General features: G+C 45.5%; 1 long non-coding RNA gene across 1 annotated transcript; it reads right to left on the reverse strand.

Annotated features, from left to right (window-relative positions):
- Nucleotides 1-447: 447 nt before the first annotated feature.
- Nucleotides 448-4,118, reverse strand: LOC131828008 (uncharacterized). The gene is made up of 3 exons (XR_009352180.1): nt 3,932-4,118; nt 2,022-2,095; nt 448-672 (listed from the first exon to the last, which is right to left on the reverse strand). It is a non-coding gene; the product is annotated as an uncharacterized LOC131828008 (long non-coding RNA).
- Between the last annotated feature and the right edge of the window lie 4,314 nt (nt 4,119-8,432).

An 8,432-nucleotide genomic window follows, 5' to 3' on the forward strand; every position in this document is an offset into this window, starting at 1 on the left:
ACAAGTCCCTTTATTACAAAACCACAAAAAAATACCATGTGAGAGCCCAGTCAAAAGTCAAACTGGGAGAAACTGTTGCAAGACCGAAGGGAAGATGTTATTGCTAATAAAGCACGGCTCCGTCTTCAAGGCCATAATGAATACGGAGCCTGAGAAAAGGGCAGATTCATTCATGCTGGAATGATCTGGGAAGATGACATTATCATTTTGACTTCAGGGTCGAACTGGAGACTCTTGTAAATCAAAATTAAATTACGCTTTCGGTATCCCAAAAAGCAAGGATTGCAGCTTCCGGGATGTCAGTCAGCGTTTGTTCACATGTGGCTTTTATATTTCAAAAGATCATACTGTCTGAAGCCAGCCCAGCCCCCCCCCCCCCCTTGGAGACCGTTCTCTTTGAACTTGACGCACTTGACATCCACTGCGCTTGTTTGGCACTCACCCACGCACTGCCTGTGAACTCCGATTGTTGTCCTGCGTTGTTCCTTATCTCTTGCGATGCTGAACTTCTCATGTAGTGATGACTCATCTACCAGGGTTCGCCTCTCCCCCTGCGCTGTTTTAATCTTGCACCGTAAGATAGGCTTCCTTCGGTCCACAACTTGTCGAATGCCAACTATGTGCTGGGCACTGCCATAGATGCTAGGGAGGTAGCCTTCTGGAGATTTTAGTCTACAGGGAGACACTGACATTAGCCACCGCTCAAAGGAGTCTTCCCATTACACGGAATCTGTATGGTCATATAACGAGTTTATAGTCACATATTACAGACACAGACAAGTGCAGGAAAAGAAATCAATTCCAGGAGCATGCATCACATTCGGGAAACACAACCTGGGCTGGAAGGAAGGAAAGGACACCCAAAGAAAGTGGAGCTGGAGCTGGAAAGGGAAGCAGAGGAAGAAGAATGTGGAAAGCCTTCAGGCAAAAGGACACAGAGGAGGGGCGCCTTAGTGGCGCAGCCAGTTAAGCATCTGACTCTTGATTTTGGCTCAGGTCATGATCTCAGGGTCATGAGAGTGAGTCCTGCTTGTCAGCTCCTCGCTGAGCAAGGGGCCTGCTTAGGATTCTCTCCCTCTGCCCCTCCCCACTTTAAACAGAAGGACACTTGGGTCGATACGTGCACCGTGCACAGTCTGCTGTGTCGACCGGCACTGGCGCCAGAGGGGAGAGAGCAAAGGAGGAGGGCAGGGGAGGGAGGCAAGAGACTGAAGTGGGTCCTTGCTGAGCTTTCCTTAAAAGCAATGGGAAGCCATTAAGGGGTGTGCCACACAGAGCAATGCGATGAGATTTGTACAGAGAAAAGGCCTGATTGCAACGGGAAGCAGCCCTCTCTAAACATTTGATTACAAAATCCTGATGAGCAAAAAGTGTTTGAGTATATGCCTTTGACTTATGTAAATTTACGCACCGAATATTTGTTATACACTACAGAGCTTATGTACATTACAAAACATACAAATATCGAAATCCTTCAAAGGGAGTTCATGCTAAAAACAGGTTTTTTTTTTAAGATTTTATTTATTTATTTGACAGAGAGAGATCACAAGTAGGCAGAGAGGCAGGCAGAGAGAGAGAGAGAGAGAGAGGAAAGCAGGCTCTCCACTCAGCAGAGAGCCCAATGCGGGACTCAATCCCAGGACCCTGGGATCATGACCTGAGCCGAAGGCAGTGGCTTAACCCACTGAGCCACCCAGGCGCTCCTAAAAACAGGTTTTAAAAGTTTTGTCTTGACAGAAGGCTGACAATCATTGAAGCCGAGCAATAGGCCTGTGGAGGTTCATGATTATATTTTCTCTTTTGTGTATGTTTGAAAATGTCCTCAGGAAAAGGTTTTCTTTAAGTCTCAGAAATTACCATGATGACTACATTAAGTTAATATCTCAAAGCATAATATACATTTAGGGTGAGGTTTATTATCAATAGTAATAGATGTTTGTCCGTTGGATATTTTGGATCACTCTGAACTGGGAGGGCAGCCAGCATAGCGTCAGAGATGATTCAATGATCACTGTCCTTACCAATTCCAGGAGGTTTAACAGCTCGTCCGTTAGCTTATGGTTCCCAGTTGCTTGCCTTTAGTCTTATCTGCAATCTACAAAGGTGACACAAGAATCCTTGTAAGTTGCTTGTCCATGTCTTTGAAAGATCATTCAATTAAAACTACTTAATGTAATCCAGAAGCAGGTTTCCCCCAGAAAAGATACAAGCCACAGTATCACACTGCAACACATTGAAAGCAAATGGGCAAAGGACCTGAACAGGCATTTCTCCCAAGAAGACATACACGTGGCCAATAGGTATGTTGTTTCAAGGTGTTCAACTTCACTAACCATCAGGGAAGTGCAAATCAAAACCACAATGAGTTACCACCTCACACCTGCTAGGTTGGCTGTTATCCGGAAGACCAAAGATAACAAGGGTTTGTAAGGATGTCGTGAAAAGAAAGCCCCTGTGCACCATTTGTGGGGATGTAAATTGAGACAGCCACTATGGAAACCAGTGTCGATATTCCTCAGAAAACCTGATCCATATGATCCGGTAGTCCCACTTCGGGGTATATATCCAAAGGGAATGAAAACAGGATATTGAAGAGGGATCCGCACTCCCATGTTCATTGTCCTATTATTCACAATGGTCCTGATACAGAAGCCACCCAAATGTCCACTGATGAATGAATGAATGGAGAAAGGAAAGGTTATAGATAGATAGATAGATAGATAGATAGATATAGCTCATAATACAATTCAGCTGTATTATAAAAGAAGGAAAGCTTGCCATTTGCAACAACACAGATGGACCCAGAAGACATCATGCTACGTGAAATAAGCCAGATGCAGAAAGACAAATTTTGCATGATGTCACTGATACATGGAATCTAAAATAGTCAGTCTCATAGAAACAGAGTCAAATGGTGATTACCAGCCCCTTGGGGCTATGGGGAAATGTCCATCAAGGTGTACAATCTTTCATTTACACAAGATGAGTAAGTTCCAAAAATCTAATGTACAACACTGTGCATATATTACACTGCAGTTAACAATATTGTATTGTGTACTTGAAATTTGCCAAAAGGGTAAATCCTAAGTAATCTCACCACACACACACTCAAAAAGTAACTATACGAGGTGATGGATACTTTAACTACCTTGATTATTATATTTCACAATGTATATGTATATCAAATCATCAAGATGTATATCTTAAATATATACAATTTTTTGTTGTCCACTATACGTCAATAAAGCTGGGGGATGGGGAAAGAAACCAAAGAAGAAACCATGGGGATACTTCCTGAACCCCGCCTGGAACCGAAGCCTCCAGGACACCTCTTGAACCAAATGACACATGCAACTGGCTATCTTGCACAAGACTGGGTAAGAGGTCAGGGTCAATCCATCTGTTGAATAACAGTAAAGCTTTATTCCTAAAGCTTTATTCCTTCTTTTATTAAAAATAAATAAAAATCTAAGTTCTAATGTTTTCCGCCTGCTCACAATGGGTCATATTGTGTGCACAATTTTGGAGACACCACAGTAAAGACTGGCTAGAAGGGACCCAGCAGAGACACACAGAGGCCCCTGCAGCATAGCCTGGAGCAATGGTGGGTGCTGACCACGATGATGGAGGGAAGTAGACGGATTCAGTGATACTCAGGTGTGCATCCTGGACTCCACACGGGTCTGGACACAGGGGTGGAGAAGAGGAAGGACATGAGAGCGCTCCTGGGTTTCTGCCTGCACAGAGTTGAGTCTTATTATACAATGGAAGTATATCAATCTAAATTTTGAATTAAATTAGCACACTAATGTGTGCTGTTGAAATGGATTGTCCATACTACCAGTTCTTGCGGTGATATGTTCTCTGCTTTGGTTTCCTAATAGCGCTGCCGTAGAGGAAGTGTACCAGGTTTTCGCTTAGCTCATCTCACCTGTGGGAAGCTTCTGATTTTTGAACGCTGAGCCCAGGCTATGCACTGACTAGGGCAGGAGTCGGAGACAATACTCCTTATAGTGTTCGGGCCGCACCTTCAAGACTCTGCAGGTGCCTTGTCTCAGATGAGAGGTCAGTCCTTTCCCTCTGACCACCCAGAGGAGGGGTCCTCACTGTGCGAGCAGATCACATACAGAGAGAGCAGGGTTAGATGAGCCCCAGTTCAGGACTAAGCCGAAGACCACCTCCTGTCATTTGACTGCAGGGGCTCTAGGAAGAGCAAGCCCCAACGTCCAGATCCTTTCTCCTGTCCACCAGGCACCGTCACCTGAGGTTCTCCCCTCTTGGAAATGAATTACTTTGATTTAGTATCCTCTTCCAGGCATTCCGAGAGAGTAAAATACCACTGTCACCTTTATGGGACTGGGTTCATCGGGTTACTTCTCTGAGTGGCAGGAAATGCCCAGGGTTTCGCGAGAAATATACAAAATATACAAAGTTTGTTTGGCAAAGCATGAACACTGACAGGCAAGAAAACCCCCAAACAAAAACATCGCGATATGCCCTTGCGGCACGCCCCCCCACTCCCGCGCAAGGGGCAGGCAGACAGAGACGCCCCTTCCTTCCCATAAGACCATCCCCTCAGCTAGGAGAATACGCTGTTCTAAAATACAGAAGGATAGGAATGCCTGGGTGTCCCCATCCATTAAGTGTCTGGCTTTGGCTCAGATCACGATCCCAGGGTCCTGGGATCGAGTCCCACATCAGGCTCCCTGCCCAGCAGGGGTCTGCTTCTCCTCTCCCTCTGCTGCTCCTGTCCCCCAGCTTGTGTTCTCTCAAATAAATAAAATCTAAAAAACAAACAAACAGCAAACAAAAACAACAACCAAAAAAACCCTAATTACCCCTTTGTGCTCAAGCTCAAAGGAACAGACACCATTTTCAGAAGCAACCAGGTGTTATAATGGTTTTCTCCCATTGTTAAGTTAAACTGAAAAAAGTTACTCTGGAGCGATCGATCGATGGAGACCAATGCCTGGGCGTTCACAAGGCTGAATGAAGGGAGAAACACCAGCCTGCTGAGCGGACAGGACAATGGGAGGACCGACTGCCGAGTTATGGCCCCGTGTTGCTGTAACCAAGGCTTGGGCAGGCTTAGTGCCTCAGCTGCTCTATCAGCTGAGAAATCTAAAAAACAAGCAAACAAACAGCAAACAAAAACAACAGCTGAGAACTCTTCACGTTTCTAATTCTCAGAGTCACTCTGCCTTAGGCAGAATTATTTTCCACAGCAAGACAGGACAGGTCCCTGCTCGGTCCCTGCTTAGCACGCAGGACAGCCTTCGTGGCCAGTCCTTGCTGCAAACTACTTTTCAGAAGAGGAAGTACCTTCATTTGCAACCAGGAGGAGTCCTCGTCTGGGGCCTCCTCTTTTTCATGCATCTCATGGGCCTTTGATCACCCCAGGCTCTCGTTAATGAGCTTGACCTGGCTCTGGCCGTGGGGTCATAAATCTCCGCATTGCCACTCCATTTAGAACAAGACCTGAGCCAAGTCACCTAACGTCTCCCAGCCTCAACCTCCTCACCTGGAAAATGGAGACGACCCTACTTTACACGATTGTTGAAAGTTTAGATAGGAGTTTATTTATATGGGAACGTGTCCGGTACGGGGTTCACATCCATTAAGCACTCAACACACATAAATTTCAAAGAAAATTGTAATCTGAATCCTAAATTGTAAGTCAGAGAACCTGGGAAGAGAAAGTTCAAGACTTTTATGTCTCCCAGAGGAATTCGCCCCTCAAAAAGAATAGGAAATGTCATCCCATTTGTTTTGCGAGCCTTTCTTGAGTGCCAACTGTGTACCAGGCATTATTCATGGCACTAAGGATATAGCCATGAACAAGACACACAAGAATTTGCACCCATGGAATTGATTTAGTATAAACTATTTGAAGTTTTCAGAAGTTTAAATCCATTTGGGGGACAGTCGTGTCATATGAAGCTATTAAGCCCTTTAGGAGGACCCAGTCTCCAGCCTCTAAACCTGGCCTCAGTCGAGGGCAGCCACATGCTCTTGCAACACTTTCCTTGGTGGCCCTAACAGAGAGTACATTCCTGGGCTAGAAGGACTGTGGCTCTGACCCAGTATGACATTGCTTATGTCCTCAGGTGTCCCTTCTGGCCTAAGTGGACAGCCAGTACAGTGTACCACAGCCTCTCTCCCCCCAAGGATGTTCCTTAGGATGTGACTAGATGATTAATGTGGAAAGAACTTCTTGTCTACACAAGCTCAGGGAACACTGAACTGAGCCAATTCCAACAGGTTTCTTTGCAGCAAGCCTTCTCAGAGCCTTAAGGAAGCTAAGGTACTTATGAATCTACATGGATGACAGTGTGCAGTCTTTGACCAAAATGCTGCTTTAAGCATGGAACATGTCTTTATTCCAGAGTAGATGGTAAATCCGGCCTTCCCCATCACGCAGTTTTGGACATGTTGGATTCCTGGAAGGAAGTCAAGGGAGGAGGCTGGACCACATCACCTCAAAGGTCTCCTTCAGAAGGACCAGTCTATCATCTGCAAGGTCACCAAGCTTCCAGGTGTACAAACGGGCTCATGAGTCTCTGTGCCAGCCCCTGTGTTCCAGTGGCCCCTCAATACTCAAGACCCTGGGTTTGACTGGGATGCATTTCCTGTCCCAACAATCACTCCCACTCCTCTCCTTCAATCCTGTTAGTTTTGCATAGAATCGCCCAGTAGCTTGTATTAGCAGCCAGGTGGAGCACTAAAGATGACCCAGGACAAGCAAGAGTCAGCCCAGTCCCATCTGAACCATTCTAGAAGACTGAATGAAAATTATACAAATAGTACAAGTTAATATTTTAACATGATTGACCACATACTATATATATATGGAGGAAATATAACAAAATATTAGCAGGGACTCTCTCTGGGTCATAAACAATGGATGACTACTATTTTCTTCTTTAAGCTTTTCTGCATTTTCCAAATGTCCATCAATAAGCACGTATTAAGGGCACCTGTTGGTTGAATGTCCAACTCTTGATTTCGACCCAGGTCATGATCCTGAGGCTGTGGGAATCAAGCCCCGTGACAGTCTCCCTGCTCAGCGGAGAGTCTGCTTGCGATTCTCTCCATCTCCCTCTGCCCCTCCCACACTTCTCATATGCTTTCTCTCTCTCAGATAAATAGATAAATCTTCAAAAAAATATTAGTATGTATTATTTTTATGATAACAACAAAACTAACTCCTCCCCCATTTGTAAAGAATCATCTAATGCAGGTCTGGGAGTGAAAGAAACTATCCAGCGGATTTTGTCAGACTGTCCCAGCAAAAGTCCTCTGCGTTCCTATCTCCCATTACCTTGGCTTGTTTTCCTGATTCCTAATCTTCAACACTAATGCCCAAGCACAGTTTTTAATAGCTCCCCAACTGAGTTCCTGGCATTTCCATGTGACCTTCTGCTATCGGCTTATGTAAGCCCTTAGAGTGGCCACGTATAGCTGTGTAGGTTGTCTACTGCACAACTCCAGGGGTTGCAACTAACATAACTGCCAATGTGAATGGTACCTCCCAAATTATGCAGTGTCCAGTCCACATGACCATAGGGGGCGACCCTGCCTGGTTTCCTGAACTGTTATCATGATCCTTTAAACCTTTTGCTGAAGTAGAGTGCTACTCAGAAGATGAAAGTACCTGGGCTTGGGAAACGGCACACCTAATGTATCACAGCATGGGCTCCAAAATCAGACCACCTGGTTTATACACTGCCTCTGCCATTTGGCAGTTGAATGACCTCAGACAAGTTATTTAACTTCTCTGTTAATACAGTTTCAGTTTCTTTACCTGTAAAGTGAAGTAACACTAGCAACTGCCCCTAGTATTATTCTAAGGATTAAAGGCACTTCGAATATAAAGCAGTAGTCAGTTTTCTGTCTCGTGGTGAGCGCTCAGTAAATGCTAGTTATTAGAACTATGATGTCCTCTGAAGTCACACAGACACCTAGAGACCCGGTCTTTATTATTAGTTAAATCTTGCATTCGTATCTACCTGTATGTAGGTGGAATGTGGGGTGGGGGGAGGCCAGCCAGGGTAAGAGCGAGTTTCCTGGGGCCAGCACTGCGTCATGGGTGCTCACCAAAACAGCACAGGGTTCAGAGAGCCAGAGAGTCACGCTGAATCAGGATCGGTGAGGGTCGCAGCTGAAGAACAGGCACTAACAGCAAAGGAGACAGGATGACTTTGAGGGCTGCGAAGCCAAGATGGCAGCCCCAGATGGAAAAGACCTTGGGGGCCCCAGGAAAGAGTTACAGATCAGGGAGGAACTCCCGAATCACCCTTGGAACACCCTTGGGATGCTCTCACCTTGTAGAGACTCGATCCGTTGACAGGTCAATGTTAATGCCTTTTCTCTCCAAAACAGTTAGGTTTGGCTCCAGCTGTGAGTTTCTGAAGGCCCCCATGATAACAGTG

The sequence above is a fragment of the Mustela lutreola genome, chromosome 3, assembly GCF_030435805.1.
Source record: "Mustela lutreola isolate mMusLut2 chromosome 3, mMusLut2.pri, whole genome shotgun sequence".
Taxonomy (NCBI): domain Eukaryota; kingdom Metazoa; phylum Chordata; class Mammalia; order Carnivora; family Mustelidae; genus Mustela; species Mustela lutreola.